Source organism: Lygodium microphyllum, chromosome 3 (assembly GCF_053477565.2).
Source record: "Lygodium microphyllum isolate KBCC chromosome 3, Lygodium_microphyllum_v1.1.10, whole genome shotgun sequence".
NCBI lineage: Eukaryota > Viridiplantae > Streptophyta > Polypodiopsida > Schizaeales > Lygodiaceae > Lygodium > Lygodium microphyllum.
In genome coordinates, this window is record NC_141137.1 from 119,158,830 (window position 1) to 119,177,583 (window position 18,754).

The window sequence follows — 18,754 nt, forward strand, 5'->3', positions numbered from 1 at the left end:
ACTGGTCTTTATTCGGCCTCCTCTGTCGCAACACTTGTGCTAGGCATATCTTCATGTGTAGGGCTCATCATGGCTAGCTCTTGGGATCAAGAGGGTTGTTCCATTGATCTTCTAATAGTGACGGCCACCTGCTCCTCCTCCTCTTGTCTTATCCTTTCTTCCTCTTCCTCGTCTCTTTTTGCATTCCTCTTTGAGTTTCCTTGATTCTTCTTCAGCTCGATGCAATTCTCTACTTTCTTCATTAGCGGATCTGGTCTTCTTGAAAGGAATCCTAAGCATAATTCTTTGCCTCTCCTTGGTTGGATGGTGCTAAGCCAGGCAACTCAAAAAAACAATGCTAGGACCACTGCCAAATTTCTTTGGGAGCAAGTGATTTCACAGTTTGTATGTCACGTAGAATTAGTAAGTGATCAAGGCGCACTCTTCATCAATGAAGTGATTGCCCATTTATTATCCACCTTCTTGATAATCCATCGAAAAACCTCACCGTATTACCCTCAAGCCAAAGGTCAAGCTAAAGCCACAAACAAAATCCTAGTGACTGTCATAACCAAGGTGGTCTGTCTCATGCAGTGATTGGGACAATAAGCTAATGGCAACATTATGGGCTTATAGGATAGCCTACAAAATGGCTATAGGACAAACACCATTCAACAAGCTGACCTATGGAATTAAAGTAGTCTTACTAGTTGAGTTCTTCATTCCAAGCTTGAGAATAGCGATCCAAGAGAGATGGGATGGCAAGGAAGCATGGATAAATTACTTGATAGAACTAGAACGCCTATCTAAAACCCGGCTCATTGCAATATATGCTCTAATATATGAGAAGGCATGATGCAAGAGTTGGTTTGATAAGCATGTCAAACAACACGACTTTGAACAAGGAAACTTAGTGTCGTTGTACTCTGTAAAGGGTAAAAGATGAAGTTCAAGGGATTGGGACCCTTCAAAGTTTGTAACATTAGCAGAATAGGCAACGTGGAGCTTGAAACCTTAAAAGGAGAGGGTATAGGCTTTTTCAATGGCAATCGCATCAAGAAGTACTACATTCCATCACACCCACTACACGAACCTCCAATGATAACACCACCCATGGACATCAAATCGCAAGCATGGAGGATGAAGAAACAATAGCACCAGCCTACTTTTGCATAACGGTAAATGTCCAAAAGGTACATACCTTTGGTGCATTATTTGATAAGGGAGCTGACAAAAACATCCTCACATATGATCATTGGACCCTCATTGGTCAACCCCAAGTGCAACTAACTAATGCCAAACTCAACCCATTTGGAGGTTCATCCTATCCACTACTAGGGAAGTCCAAGGTAATAGTTTCTATTGAGATTGAGAGCCTCCCAATCATATTTCATGTACTACCTAATAAAAAAAGTGTTGGCAAAGAATAACTTTTGGGTGACGCTTTCAAGAAACATACTGCAATGGTGACTACGACTCTTAGCGCATCCAACTTGCCATAGGCAATGTTAGGATAGTCACGGCTTTCAAGAAGGGTACTGTGGCCAAAATTCAAACCCACTACCGATAGGCCTTGCCCTAATACCTCCAATGCCCCACCCACTACACAAACAGAGATCCACACATCTCTTGAACCGCAAGCTCAACTACAGGTGACAATTAACAAATACTCCAACGACCACCTTATAGTGAAGGCAACCATAGCTAAGTAGTTTAGTCAAGTCAAACCTCAACCACCCATAGGCCTTAAACCATCTTATCAATGCCGACCAATTCTTGAATTGGCATCCGATATGGCCATGAACATGGGAGATGACTTAGTGACGTATTAGACGATTGGACTCAACTTTCACATTATTTGCTCAAAGCTATGAACACCTGGACCTAGGCATGCTTGACGAACAAATAGCAAACGATGTACACTCTTTGCCCTGTTCTTGGGAGGAATTTGAATTCATATTCACAAAAACTCCTACGATTGCAGAGTAGTTGATTGCCACTGAAATCTCTCGAGCACCGGCCTTAAACCAACGGTTGATCACATCCTTCAGAAAAAGCAGAGTTTCAATGTCACCCGATGAACTTGATGAGCTGAAAAAGCTAGCTGAATTCAAATCTAATATCTTACGAAAATTGTATGCTCTCCTCATCCAATGGAAACAAGAGGGGTGCCAAATCATGGCCAATGCTGAGCAACGACGTGCCATCAAAAATTCGAAATATGACCCCACGTACATGGCCCCAACTTTATTTAGAGTATTGGCCATGACACAAAATAGACCATTAAAAGAAAATATCATGTAGAATCCACACATAGATAGGATCTTGACAGAAAAAGAACTTCATATTGCTAGTAGAATGAACTCAATTGATCTCTTAACTGATGTCTTGACCTATATCACACATGTGGACGTTTTCCCACAAGATAAGGACTGCTAAGCTACATTGTAGTATAACCCAAACTTCTATGATTGGCTCTTGAAACACTTGAGCCCATCAAGCGCGTACCAAACGTCCTTATCCCTTCATTCTCCAATCCTAGGAAGGATTCTCATCGTTCCAAAAGGGGAGGGAGACGATTGAACTCCAAAACGAAGGATGAATTGAATTTTCATTTAGTAAAAAAAACTTCACAAAGTTCTTACATGGAATGTATGGATTGATTGATATATGGATTGATTCATTCCTTGGCTTATACATTTCACTTTGTTCCTCCTAACTACTTTGTTTTTTAAAGAAAAATTTGTCCTTCAAAGAGAACTCATTATGAGTTGTTGTGTCATGATAGGAATCCAAATGGCAGGGTTACCAATTACTAAGGAACAACGGAACAAATATAATTTAACCACGGAGATGCAGGTTTTCAATCAGCTACAATACCAAAGCATACACAACCTGGAAGAACTTGTTAGCAAACTAAGGATGCAGCCATGCAAATTGTTGAGCAATACAATCTAGGCAAGTACCTAGAGAAGGTCAGCTAGCAAATAGATCACAAACAGGTGCACAAAAATTCTCAAATCCTTCAATGCCAAGAAGAACAATGGTATAGTGACGATCAAACAAGGAGATGTAACCAAGATTGTGGAAGTTGTGCTCAGCCTGGAGTTGGTTGAGAAAGCTCTAGGGTTGATGGACAAGCCAGAAAAGAGGCCAAAGAGAGATGTGTATGCATGCTGGGGATGAATAAGCAACAAGTATACATGAATGATGGAATCAACATAGTAGACATCCCCGATCCTACTGTTAAGTTGTAAGCCAAGATGGTGCATGCTCCCTTTTTTGAGCCAGAGGTACAATGCACTCACGAACAGAATAGGGGTACCACTGCTCGAGAGCTTGTAGCCAAGGCACTAGACAAGGTGAACCTAAACTCCTATGTCCGAACAACAATCTAGGCATCAACTAACTACTTGCATTATCTCTAAGAACCATGGGTGGGGAATCCCCAATGACAACGAGGGCTAAGTCAAAAAGGAAAAACCCCACATCCAAGGCATCAAACATAGGGTTCAAAGGAGTGCTAACATCCCTGATATAGGATGCCGTGGGGGAGGGGGACAAAGAAGAGAAGAGGGAGGAAATGCTAGAACAATTGCCACTCCAAGAGCATCATTGACCCATTCCAATGAGCCCTACCGTCTCTTTCTCTACAAGGAACCTTGGGGAAGAAGAGGCTAACCAAGCTCAACAAGAAGAAGTAGAGCAAGCGGCTATGAAGAGGGAAGCCGACCGCCAAACTCAACAACAAGGTACTTCAAATGAGAGAATAGTCAGCGAGTAGGTGCTCCTCCCAACAACTGGAATGAACACACAAATCATCAACAAATATCTCCAGCCACTTTCTGAGAATGTCCTTGAAAACAGCACACATAAGATGCTAGAAGGTAGCAAGCACATTAGTCAATCCAAATGGCATGATTATGTAGGCAAACACCCCCCCATTCTGTTGCGAATGTCATTTTATGATCATCATTTGGGTCAACTTGCACTTGGTTATAAAGCTAGAGAAGCCATCCAAGAAATTGTAGGCTTCCTTCCCTCAAGCATATGCTCAGTGTATGGTAATGAATAATTGTCTCTCTTTTTTTATGTATTGACCTTTTTGTAATTCAGGCACACTTGAATCTTCCCATTCTTCTTGAGGACAATCATTATGGGTGATACCCAATCTGTGTGCTCAATCTCATAAATGAATCTAGTATTCAACAACTTTTCTATTTCCTCCTTCACAACATGAGCATGCTTGGGATTCATTGCATATGGTATTTGTTTGACTGGTGTTATGTTGGGCATCATAGGAATGTTGTGAGTCACGATACTTGGATCGATCCCTTTCAGCTCTTCTAAGGACCAAGAGAATACATCCACATACTCTCGTAAGAGATTAATGAGATAGGCCCCCTCTTGCTCAGTTAAATTATCAGCTATGTATACAAGTCGAGGCTTGTCCCCTTCCCTTGCTAAGTTGACTTCTTTAACTTTAGCAAGTCCTTCAATGGGTTCACTAACCTATCCTGCTCATTTTTCTTCTACTAACACCACTATCCGATTGCCCTTTCTATACTTAGTAAAGTGTTTGGCTAAGTCATGTGGTTTCTTTTGCCGTTCAGTTTCAGAGGACTTGGACTATTTTCTTCTTTCTTCTTTGAGCCTTTTGCGCCTCAGGTGGATTGGGAGGTCTCCTTTGGTGCATTTGGTCTTAGGTGGTTGTGGGATTTTTGGATCACTCTTAGAGCTGACTTCTGACTCATAGTTGAACTCATAGCCTTCACTTAAAGAAGGAGTTTCCCCTGGTGGTTGTAGCTCCAAGACCGATTCCACTGTAAGCAATGCTGTAGTGCCTGATTGAACCAATCCAACTCACTCACAGTCCACTATATCCAGGTGCTCTAACCAAGTATAATCACAATTTACCTTGATGAATCCTCTTTCCACTCTGAAAGCTTTGGCCTCTCGGGTTTTAGAGTCCACTCTTATATGCTCAATCACTCGTCCCTCTGTGTCATGTTCTATGGTTTTAGCTTCTTCCTCACATTCATCACCATTGGAGCAATAGTCTTCATACTCATCATTCGAATCCTCATATCTAGACTGTTCATCATTCCCATGGCTCCCATTCGTAGGACTTTTCTTGTCTGCAATAAGGGCCCAACCGTGCAACAGATTTGGGTCATGCACCTTAGTCCATTGCCACTTTGGACTCTTCATGAGATCCTTAAGAGGGTTTGCAATTGGGTTACTAGCTAGCTCTCTCTTCAGGCATTCAATAATTCTACGGAGTTCAAGTTTTTTAGTTGGTACATGGTAGGTAACAGGCTTTGGTTGACTAATGGAACTTCTGGCCATCATGTAGAGAGGTACAAATGTTGTAGCATCATTCTTGGGTAACTTAGAAGCCGTGACTCCATTGGGCTTACTAGTTGCTTCTAGAGTTTTGGCTATAATCATCCTCATCATCTGAGAATGGCAATTCGATGGTTGCCAATACATGCATCCAATGATGCTTGTCCTCAAGGCAAGGAATATACTTAGTTAGAGGTCCATGTTCGTGCTTTCCTTGTGAGTCACCCTTTAGTATTGTAGAGATAACATCAATGTCAACTGGTGAGGTTTTCCAAGTATCCATCTCTACCCTAACTACTTTTGTTCTATTATCCAAGAATATTAGGCCATTACCCCAATCCTTTATCACTCAAGAATTTCATAGTCCACTCCTTTCATAACCATGAAGTTAACCAAGAATTGGACTCCTATCTTCAAAGGCCAATCTTTTAGCACTTTGAATGGTCTAACTTTCATTCCATTTGCTAGTGTAACACTAAACTGTGCAGTTTCCATTGGTGGGTTTCCCCAGGCTTGCAAAACTATGGGGCTAAGCACACTAACTCCTACTCATGTGTCCACAATTCCTTTTTGTGTGGCATTATACCTAATGCAATGACAGGTAAGATTGCGTGCATTTCTATGCCCTCCCAAAAGGCATTCACTTGTAGAGATTTAGGCAATGGGTTCAAGGTTAAGCTATATGTGTCTCTGCATCATGGTTGGCAAGTCGGTTGCTCCATGTCCATTAGAGGTGTTTCTACCCACTGCTTCAACACTTCCCATAGCATGGGGTTTTACTTGAGTAATTCTCTTAATGGCAAGGTTACAGGAGTTGATATTAGTTTCATGAGAAAATTGCCAATCCTTTCCTTTTCCTTTAACTCAACACCTTTCTACCAATGTTGTTGGGCAATTCATCTATCCATGGCATGTAGATTCTGCTTGTGTGGTGCCACATGGGGCATTGATGTGCCTCTTGATCTCAAGTGTGTAGGGGAGATTGGTGGACTCATGCTAGAGAGGTCATTAATCTCATCCTTCAAGATGGGTTCTGCATCTTACAGGTGCTCTTGAGCTTCTTTCACCCACTCCTTGACTTTGTCCACAACTTCTAATTGGTGTTTCAGGTCAAGGTATTCTCCAACCTTGGCACTTCTCTTTTCTACTGTCTTAGGAGTAGATATTTCTATATTTGCATCCATAACCTGTTTTCCTTTGGTCAAGGTGGTGGCACTATCCATTTTGAGAGTTATCTTGGCATCTGCCCTCTTCCTTCTCCTTCTCCAACTTTTCTTTCCCTTAGATGTTGCACCTAAGTTGCTAGGTCAAAGTATTGAGATACTAGCCCGCTTCGTTTATGCTTGAGTCATGATGTTAAGTGGGATTGGTGTGGCTTTATCATCAGGTGTTTTGATGCTAGAGTTCAAGTGGGAAATATGGCACAATTGGCATACTAGTGGAGGGTTCCCTTCTAGGGCAATTAGCGTACAAATGTATAACTCCACACTCTGGACATCTCAAGTTAGCCTTGTCCCTATTTTCTTGCTCCTTTTTAGGGGAATGGGATGAGATGTGCCCTGGATGTCCATAAGTCCAACATGCTAGTGGCTCTTGGTTTGGGCCCCCTCTCCTAGACCTCTACGTCTTCCCCTGCCTAAAGCCATAACCGGCATCATTGGTCTAATGTCCATTAATATAGGATTACCCTCCTCGTCATAGGAGATATAGGGGTTCACATACACTTCATCCTCCACTAGCTCCTCCATAAAGTGTATCATCAGAGCATTGCTTGGTGGATGGGTCACTATGGGTCAGGTGGCCTAGGGCTTCCCATGGGGTTGATGTCAATCCTCGGGGTAGCTGGCTTCGAGTCATTAGGTGCTAGTAGAGCTAATGGAGCTCCTCTTCCAGAGTTGGGCTGCCTATTCCTTGGATACTAGGGCTAAGTATAAGGTTGTTGATATGGGAGACTTTTTGGCAATTGATAGTGCATCACATCATGTTTGAATCTACCATAGTTAGCACAATGTCATGATCTAGGATCAAGACATTCAAGGAAGATGGTTCCCACTACAATGCACACATTACACGTGGGGTCACACTGGCCTTCTCAACATCTCTTGTAGCTTGGCCAACTCTAACTTCAAGTTGACTATCTCTTGGTTTTGGTCAATGTTTTTTTCTTTATCCTACATGCCATGGCTTGATCACTCTCATTAGGGGTTATGGTTCTCTTGATGTTCCTCAAAGTGGTGTGGCTCTTGAGCTTCTCTCTCTTTGCAAGTCGTCCACGTGTATTGCCTCTTCAAAGTTCCTAGCTAGCATGTCCCTTTGCAAGTTAGACTTACTAGCTAAGGCCTTATAAAGCTCTTTGTTTTGGATTCCATTGATAAACATGGTAAAGACTGCACTCTCATTGGGTTGCTCTGTTGCTAGAATCCTCTTGTAGAGACTTCTCATGTGAGTGACATAGTCTTGAATTTCCTCCTTGTCTTTTTGGTTGACATTCATCAACTTGACGATGAGGTTGTCTAAGTATCTTGCCTTGGAAAATCTGTTAATGAAAAGATCCTTCAAGTTATTGAAATTCTTGCACTTTGTGTTGTCTAGGCTAGTAAACCAAGCTCGTCCCTTGTCTCCTAGGTAGAGTCCAAAAGCTTGTGCACATTGAGCAGGGTCCATGAGGCTATTTGCCTTGCACAATTGCTCCAACTACTAATGAAGCTATAAGGATCGTTACTTGTCTGATACTTCTCAAGTTTCTTTGTTGCAACTATAGTATCTTGGTCTGGCTTTTCTAACATTTTGGGTGATTCTTAGTCCAGCTAGCAATGAAGTTGCTAGGGCTGCTTCGCTTTGCTCTATGGCGGTTTTGCCTAATAGTCACTTTGTGAGAAGCTTGCTCACAACCTCTAATGCTCTCTCCTTATCAGTATTTCATTTGGATCTATTCTTGCTTGTGATGGCTAAGACTCATTGGACCTCTTTGAGCTCTATCTCCTGGTGTAGCCTCTAAACATGTTGCTCCTGGTTATAACTGGCTAAGCATTGTAGTAGGGCAACTCTTTCTAGCCTCCTTTCCTCCTTGAGATCGGTAATGATCTCATCTATGAATCTTCTATGGTGTGCTATTTCCATTTGTCAATTGTATTGTGATATGAGTTGCTATATGTTGACTGGAAAATCGCTTAGGTTGAGGTCTTGGTTACTCGTGTCCATGCTAGCACCTACTATGTTGACATTCTCTTGAACCACTAAGGTGTTAATGAGGGTGATTAGGTCAATCAAGGACATGTCTCTATTGTGGTTCATCCCTTTCTTCGCTTAGTTATCAAGGGGTTTAAGGCTGTTCACCTCTCAATGTTGAGTGTCTTGGTTTGTCCCCATGGTCCTAGGGATGTTGCAAGTTCTACAATGGTGGGTTCGTTTCTTAGCTTAATTCCCCTTTAGTGTATTCATTGTTCATGAAATCACTTCGCAAAATTACACTTACTCATGCACTCGGATGGTGCAATGCCAGCAGGTGAGCTATGCACAATCAGGCTTTCCACTTTTCAAATGCACCTAGGTGCCTACAATGCAATGTGCAACCTTCAATTAAATCATTCACACACACACACACACACACACACACACACACACACACACACACACACACACACACACACACACACACACACACACACACACACACACACACACACACACACACACACACACACACACACACACACACACACACACACACACACACACACACACACACACACGGCAATCAAATAGAGTCTCTACTAGGAAGTAAGGTGCAAGTGATTGGTTGATTTGGTAAATTATTGGATTGTCGGGGCGAATTCTAGTGTTGGTCAGCTCTATGGTCACACTTGTGAGTTTGGGATCTAGCTAGGGTCACTCAATAACTAGCTCACATCCTTTGGTATGTTTGGGAGGTCTGGATAGTCCCTAAGAAAGTGTTTTGGGTTAGGTAGTGTTTTGATTTGGAAGTCCAAGTTGTAGTATTTTTGTCCATCCAAGTCCCAGATTCATTAATCTAAGTGGTGAGTTTAGCTTGTCTGAATGGTCAGCTTTGCCGACTTGGACAAGAGTGCCGTCCGAGAATATGTATCTAAGTGGACAATTTGGCCATTCGAGGCAGTCTGAGAGTGGATTCTTTGAGTGGACCGAAGTGACTTAGTCGTCCAAGAGACCGAGGGCTAGTTAGGGTGGCTGTTCGAGGCTTGGGGCGCTATCTCCAAGAGATGGAAAAAATACACCAAATGACAAAAAAATGATGACAATGCCTTATTCATTAGCTAGAAAAGGAAAGTTTTGAGCATACATGGAATCATCGAAAGAGATGCTACAATGGATTTTTGATGTGCTCTCTTGGCATGCTACTCTCTCTTGACTTGCTACTCTCTCTCTCAATCCTTCACAAGATCAAATGAGCTCTTCCCTCCCCTTTTTAGATATCTCCTTTTAATGCTTTCTCTTTCTTCCCTTACTCTCTGTTTTCCTTGTAAGATATTCAAATCTCTTTTCTTCTCTTTCCCTGCTTCCTTGTTTCCTAGTTATTATAGAGACTTACCTTTTCTTTCTTTTTCCTAATTTTCCAAATCTTAATGCATCCTACTAATGAAAAACAACATACCATTGATCTAACTAACATTTTTAAATCTTCCAACACCTAAACTATCAAGCAAAGGAGATCAAACACCCTCCAACTCCCTCACTTTCTACCTAAACCAAGCATTGTCTCAAAGACAAACTCCTACTACATTGCTCGATTTGGAGCGCGCAAGCACTCAAGCTTGAATCCATGATCTTAGCAACAATGGAACCAAAATTTCTTCATTATCACTAGCAACCGCCAAGACCCTACGGACCACTTATCAAGTCAAGTGTTTCAAGAGAGTGGCTATGGCTACCTCTCACATAGCCGTGCGTGCTCTCAAACAAGGATGTAGTGAGCTTACCATTGAATCCGATCATTGTAGTCCTCCTCCTCAAATCCTTCGATGGCTCCACGATTCAAGATGCTAGCTCAAGCAAGCTTTGTCTCCATGCTTCATGCTCCAACCTCCATAGTTGTGCGCACAAGAAAAGAGAAGAGAAGAAGGAGAAGATGAAGAGAGGAGGAGAAGAGCTTCTCCACGGTCCCTCACTCACACACTCACACTCTCTACCTCTCACACTCCCTCTCTCCCTCTGTCATGCACAAGAAGGAAGTAAGAGTAAGCGGAAGAAGAGGGCTAGTTTGCACACACACTAAGAATCAGCTTATCCATTCATTTTTTGACTTTTATACATGCCCTTGTCACCTTAAGCACCCAACCCATTTCCATGACCGGCCGTCTAGTCTTGGCCCTCTTTTCCACTTTCTTTCCTATTCTTTTTTCTATTCTCATGGCTCCTTTACATGTGCCTTTTCATTTACAACTTGCACAGGAGAGAGCATGGTGCTCATTTACAAAGGGTTAAAATGTGCTTTATTTCTTGCATACCTTATTCTTGATTTTTAAAAATTTTCATGTGCTTCTTAGTCTTCTTTTTTCAGCAAGTTGTCCTTTTATGCTCCTTCTTAAGTCTTTTTTGCACCTTGTGTCATATTGAGACTTGCGCCTTATGTCGTTTTGAGGGTTAACAATTTTATATTTTTATTGCCTTGAAAGTTAGTGGTCGAATTGAGAGATATTCATTCTCCAAAAGTGCTCTTAGCCAAAGTAGTAACTGAAATTTTTTTAATCCTTGATTTAGGGAGACTTTCTCCAACTAAAAGTGTAACCAAAGGTCAAATATATAGCTTCAGTCATATATTTTAATGTATTGTCACCATTGTGACATCATCTTATGAATAAAAAACTATATATGTTGATGAGCAGTGTATTGCACGCTAATTAGTAATAACACGTGTATTATTTAGTATGTTAATTAGCAATTTTCTTATATAGTCCTCCGTGCTAATTAGCCAATATATTTGCTTTCTTCTATGCTAAATAGCATTGACCTATTTGATGTCATGTATGCTACTTAGCAATTGCCCATATGCTAATTAGTAGTAATCTGTGAGCTAAAACAAAGAGTAATATTCACACCTTTGAGATAGTATGAACTTTCCTCCCCTCAAGTTTAGTAACATCTCTAAATATAGCTTTTTTTCTGTTCTTTTCTTGCATATTAATAGTTTTCTATATGCTAGTTAACAATGTGTGTATGCTATTTAACAGTGTTAGTTAGCATGCATTATGTGATGTCTTTCCTTCTCAAATTAATTTCGTGTAATGGAAGTTTCATCATGCCAAGTCCTTGTAGAAGAGCTCTTTACCTAGAGCTTTAGGAAAAATGTCAAGAAACATTCTCAGTATCATAATGATGCAATACTATACTTTTTTTAATAAGTGCTCACTTACTTCAATATTTGAATAAGCTCCATGTCTTCCTTGTTGGCAACCAATGTAACTAGCATATGAAAGGTGGTTAAGTGGTGAGAAGATCTCATTAAAGTCAATCTCCTTCTCTTTTTTGAATCCCTTGGCCACCAATCTTGCATTGTACTCGGGTAATGCATTAGATGGAGATACCTTCAACTTGATCCACTTGCATGATAGTGCATTTTTGTCCTCAAGCAAAGGAAATGAACTAACTCCCAAGTAGCATTTTTAAAGCAAAGAATCTATCTTTGATTGCATACCATAGTTTAGACCATAGAATATCGTAAAACTGGATCAATAGAAGTCTTTAGCTATCCCACCTATCTATCATATAAAATGTGAGGCTGTCCACCTACCTATGGCACTCCCATGTCAGTAATAGCTAGTTATCTAAGCCTTGTATCATTTATATATTGCTCATGTGTTGGCTCTTCATCTTTCTAGAACACTACTTTATGGATCTCAAATGTTTTAGCAAGCTATTTATGCATCTTATCTTCATTAGCGTGTTGAGCACCCCCAGCTAGCCGCCAACCTTATCCAAGGGGGTTTTTCTGATAACCACATTGGAAAAATGGGCCAAACCCATCGTGAGAGATCTTTCTGTAGAAACGTCTGTTTGTAGGAGGATGCTCGGGTGCCAGGGGGCTCTGACTATAAATCCCCTGTCCCCGGATCCTACTCAGATGGTCTACATGACTCGAGAAGGAATCTCGAGGCCCTGTTACTAGTGCAAGGGTGGAAACTTAGAGGAAAATAAGACGCATCCGTACGGAGTGCGGGAATCATCCCATGGACGAGATTTGTATCTCAGTTAAAATTTTAATATAAAGTTTACTTTCAAGGAATTTATCTAATCTAAATTTGTGTTAGTGCATTAAATTACGTAATGGAACATGTGACTAATGGGTTAATTAAGGAAGTTGCTTGTATGTGTTACCACTAATGTGCCCTTAGGTAAGTAGAAAACTAAAGCTATCAAGGGAAGCGGGTGGGTGGAACCCTCGACAGGTCGGTTCTACGACAGGGAGGTCCTAGAGAACTAGGAGGCTTCTCAACATTCAAATCATGATGACATATTGACCTTAGATAATGTAGGGTAGAACCCTGGCTCATATTGTTTTAGGGGATCGGAATGGGACTTTACTCTATGGGTAGAGAGGTCGAGCGATGCATCCCTCTCGTTTCCCATTCTCTTTGAACCAAGTGCAATATGTGTCCGCCTCAGTTTAGATACTTTGCGCAAAGTAGATCATTTGAAGACTCGACGCTAGAAGGCTGTAGAATGACTTGACCATTAGAAACCTAGGAAGATTTAGGTGGATCCTAACAAGGTTGGCCGATACATTTTGTTGCAGAGTAGACTTAGGAGTTGCTAATCGACAAACTCTGTGACATTCCGTGGGAGTGCTAGGTGGCATCTTTTAGATCAAACTCTCGATGGACTACTAAAACATGTATCGACCTAAGCATGTTACACCCATAGATTAGTTATTAAAAACTCCTACCCTCAAGGACATCAATTTGGATGGAATTTTTGTACTTGCTAATAAATGGAGGTGCTCTTTTACGCTTTGTCCACTGCCCTAATCAAGATTTTTGTATTTGACCCATTTTCTACCACATATTATAGCACACCAAATAAAATTGTAAATTGATTTTTAAAATTTATATCTTTTGCACTCTCCATCTCGGACATGATAATGTGCATTGATTGCTCTTTAAACACTGCAAATAAGGATCTTTGCTACAATAGGATCCTCCACTAGATCTATCAGCTCAATGTTTGCTTTTGACCATGTTATTAAAATTATTAACAAATTATAAGAAAATAATATGACACTTTCATTTATTTTTGTGAATTTTTCATTAGTTTAATTCTTGCAATAAAATCATTATTTCTTAAGATGACAGAGCCTTCGAATATACTAAAGAAATGAATGTTGAATCTCCTCTTCCAAAGATTATCCTTTAGCAACAAATTAATCACTTGCATCACAACTTGGCTGACGTTACTCATGTCCTTTAAAAGGAAGGAGCACAACAAAGCCTGTCTATCCAAAATGAAGATGACCACTTTGCTCATATTTTTAGTGGCATCTTCGATGCGCAACAAATTGTGAAGGAGAAACACATTAGCCACTGTAAGTCTTTCTAGTTTACAAAATTTGATGGTAAAAAAGACATCAAGATTGTTTTATCATAGTTAAGTCAGTTTAATGATTATCTTGATTTAGAATCCTTTCCCGCAAAGGATAAGCTCAAATGTGCCACAAATTATCTGTTCGAAAAGGTGTCCCTATGGTGGAATGTACTTTGCCAAAGTATTGATTGTCCTCTTACATGGAATGCCTTCCAAAAGCATTTCAAGGATTCTTTCTTACCTCCTCAAATCTATCTTAATGCTCATAGAAACTCGGCTAATTTTTCATGGCAAGAAGGTGATAGTGCAGTTACCTACACTGAGCAATTTCGGCAACAACTTTTATTGTTGTGTATGCTCGAGGAAATTCTAGACTATTGTCTTGGGCTATTGCTGGTGTCAATATTACACATGCTGATCTCGAGCTAAGAGAGACATGATTGAGTGGTTATGGAACTTAGATGGTAGTAGCAATACACGAGTCCCTTCAATTTTCTCTCTCTCTCTCTCTCTCTCTCTCTCTCTCTCTCTCTCTCTCTCTCTCCTTGTCAAAACCATAATGGGAAAGGGAAATCATGTCTAGGTGGTACCAGAATTTAAACATATCTAAGAGAGAAGGAGAACTTAAGAAAGTGACATTTGAGAAGGTCTATTTTACCTTGGAAAGGGTAAAATGGACATTTTCCATACTAAAGGTGATAAACCATTGTGCAATAGCTTTAGCCCACAGTCGCTTAACTAATGCTTGATGGTGAGGATGGAGTAGGCCTTGCTAATGGATGGATGCCTTGATCTTGATGGAGACTTTGAAAGTGGCATACAAACTAATCACTACGCTTTAATACCAATGTTGCAAGAATTCTCCATAGCTTTACACAAAATTGAAGAAAAATCATAAATAGCTAATTGCTAAAGACTAAAGTTTGAAAGGGAAGAGTGCATGAGTGACGAATTGGGTACAATCATCCTACCATGCATAGGTGGCACATCCCCTTTATAATATTTATATAATTTTATTCCCTTGGTGCTCAAATTACAAAAGACATCCTAAAAATAGGCCACGTTTCTCTTCCTTGCACAACTCATCTTTCCCAATTCTTTTTTGCAAAGTGAATTATCTTTCTTAGGTAAGATATAAAATATTAATCTTAATATTCTATACATCAATAAAATAATAATTCTAGGCCTTTATAAATTAGCTTGCAAATAATTGCTAGTGCTTGTGTACATACAACCATCATGCTAAGGAGTGTGCATCCAATATAAAATAATTCTATGCTACTCAAAGCACCCAATAAATATCCCTTGTGCACCATAATCACTCTTTAAAAAATAATATCTTCATTTAATAATATGTTATACTAAGCATAAATCACATTAGTTCCTGCCATTTAGTTATCAAACATACTTAACCAATGTCAAATGTAGGCCTACATATGACAAACTACAATCACACACTGATTCAACAATATTGAAAATCCACAATCGTCTTATTTTCTTGTAAATTTTGTACTTTTGATAACATCCCAAAAATTTAGTAAAATAATCCACAATTAAATATAAGGGTGGCCAACTACATACTAGTGCTACCTCAATGCAGAAAATCTGCACTAAATTGACAAGGAAAGCAAAAAAGATTTATGTACTACCTCAATGCGACAAATTTGTACATACTTCTAACAAAAAATAAGGCAGCCATGAATTTTCATAGGTCATTGCCTCAGTGTGGAAAATCCATGACCTTGCAACTGTTAATATGATTGCGAATGATAAGCAACAATTAAAGAATCGTAAGTAGGGGATAAAGATGATTTGATCATATTTCTATTGATTATATTCTTGGTTTTGACAAGATAAAAACTGTTTGTTTAAATCATGTTTCCTTAGTAGCAATTCAATCTTTTGATTTAATGATTTCTATTTCTCCTTTTGATCTTGATTTTTCTTATGTCCATATGGCATCACATGCATGACTCTAGCTTTATTGTTTTCAATGATTATAAATTTGTTAATAGCTTTATGTATTTCCAAAAGAAGTTGTGTGTATCTACAATATTTAGGGTCATGGCTATGAATGAAATTCATGAACCACCTTAGATGGGCCATATAGGTATTCAATCTACTTTAACTACTTGCAATGTATTTTTCTATTGGCCTAATTTCAAACATAATGTAGCTCAATTTGTATCTGAATGTATTATTTATCAAGGGTTTAACAACATCATGGCAAAACATTTGGTTTACTTATGCCTTTACCTGTCTCTACAAGTCTATAGGAACAAATTTCCATGGATTTCATCATTGGTCTACTAATAAGCTCATAATGATATGATTTGGATCATTGTTGATAAGTTTAGCAAACAAGCCTATTTTATTCCATGCAAAAAGACTTTAAAACTACTCCTTAAGCTACCAAGCTTTTCATTAGCACGATTTGTCTGCACCATGGTTTTTCCTAAATTCTTTTATCTAACCATGATGGTTGCTTTTGTAATCTTTTTTGGGTTGCTTTATTCAAGGACTTAGATTTTAAAATGGATTTCACATCCATTTTCCTTCTTGAAAGAAATGGTTAGACCAAGGCTACTAATAGCACTATCTTAGATCTCCTTCAATCTTATACAATTGATCAACCTAACGATTGGGACCAACATCTGCCTATTTTACAATTTGCTTATAATAATACACCCCACTCTGCTATTGACCAAGCACCATTTGAAATTACATATGATAAGAAGTTGCCCATTTCCATGACTAGTATTGCTTTTGATATTCTTACTATCGATGCTTTGTATCTAACCATAAGAAAATTTTAGAGGATGCCATTAAATGTATTAAAAAATCTCAATTATGCTACACTATTCAAGCTAATAAGAAATATAAAGCCATTAAATTTAATAAAATGATTTGCTATGACATAGAAAAACATTGATTAAAATCTATTGACAAACATCCAAAAATCAAATTGGCTTCTCATTTTATTATAGTTTGTTTTGTATTTACACAAGATTAATGATAACGTTTTTCAATTGGATATATCTCTACATTGGCAAATTCATAATTCCTTTTACATCAGTTTATTGAAACCCTTTCAAGGTACACCTCTTACCACTCTTCTAGTTGATAACCCACCTTTCTTAGATGAGGATACTGAGATTTTAGTCCCTAAAAAGATAATAGGACCATGACTTGACCATCATACGTATTAGTAATTGGTATCATTGATACTTAGTTAAATACAAAAACCATTCTCTTGAGGAATCCCCGTGGATTCCAAAATCCTCTTTATCCCTGACTTATGATTCTTTAATTGATGCTTACCATTTGCAATTAGATTAAAAGTCTAAAGGTTTATAGTGTATCATTAAGGTAGTGACTTATGAAAATCTCTAATACTTCCACACAATTAAAAATTTGTTGGTTAGTTAGAAAGTTAGTTAGTCAATTAATAAGTTAGTAAGGTTACTAACTAAAGACTAACTAAAGTAAAAACTAACTAACATTGTTTATTTGATTAAAATATAAAAAAAACCGAGAGTTGTAATCTGACATTTCTCTCGGACTGACAAAGATTGTAGCCACCCTTCATGGTAGTTACAATGTGAACAGTTATGCGCCATATTAATCACTAGTGTTAATGTGTATAATATGGACGGTCCAAAAAATATTAAATTTTGGGCAAAACTAACATATTTTAGATATTACTTATTGTAAATATGCTAAAAAGCTATGGAGATTACTAGAACATGATGTCATGTAAAAAATGCAAGTGGTTTTTTTCAGCTTGTTTTGGAGATTTAATACAAAAAAAGAAGGATTGGAAAAATTGTGTGCATCGTAATCGTAGTTTACAGGCAGCAAACAACACTTCGAATAGGGAGAAGAAGAAGGAGTAATCTGGAAGATTTCTAAACAAGTGTCTTGGGGTTTTACCCCCTTTTTGGAGTCAATGGAACTATCAGAATTGTGATTTGAGCATTAGATTGTTGCTTTTTCCAAGATCCCCTCCATAAAGAGCTATTCTTCTTAGCCACAACCCTTCTTCTCTTATTTAACTATAAATATGAGGCATGCGGAGCAGTTAAAAAGCACAGAGACCCCGAGAGGCTGAGAGAGAGAGAGAGGTAGAGAGAGGGAGGTAGAAGGATACATCTCCAAGAGATTGCGAGAGAGAGAGAGAGAGAGAGAGAGAGAGAGAGAGAGAGAGACTACGAGGAAGAGAGTTAGCTCAATTCCCCCTATCTCGGTTGTTGACTAAGCCATCTTCTCTTACGCTCTCCCATCTCAAATCCATTTCTCCTTCTTTATCTCTCGAATTCACTTGCGCACGATAGTCCCCAAGAGAAAGATCTCTCCAAACGCTGAAACTCCCACCACAACCAATGGGACTGTGAACCAAGGGACCCCAACTATGGGAAACACATCTCTTATGAATCAGGTGCACCCCATTGTATTAGGAAAAAGAAATTGGGAGAAAAGAACGTTTACATTAATTATTGCAACTTAATTGAGCATGTTTCGAGATAATGAGCATACTAGGAAAATTTTATTCATCGCATTCATCTTAGGCGATCAATTAAAATTGCACTTAGAAGCCGTTAAAATGCACATAAATTGCATGGAAATTTCATGCTAATATATATATGAAAAGTTTCAAGAATACGCATTAAACTGCAATTCAGCTAGATAGATTTTATGCATCTGCATCCGTTTGCTTGGTTGAGATAATGGAAAATCCTATTACATCTCACAAAGCATAGATTGAACTTGTGATAGAATATGTAGGGTTCCTAGGATGTTGAAAGAATTTCAAACCCTAAAGAGTTGAAGGATTCTTCTCGAAGCCCATCTTGCTTGAAGCTGAAAGGAATTCAAA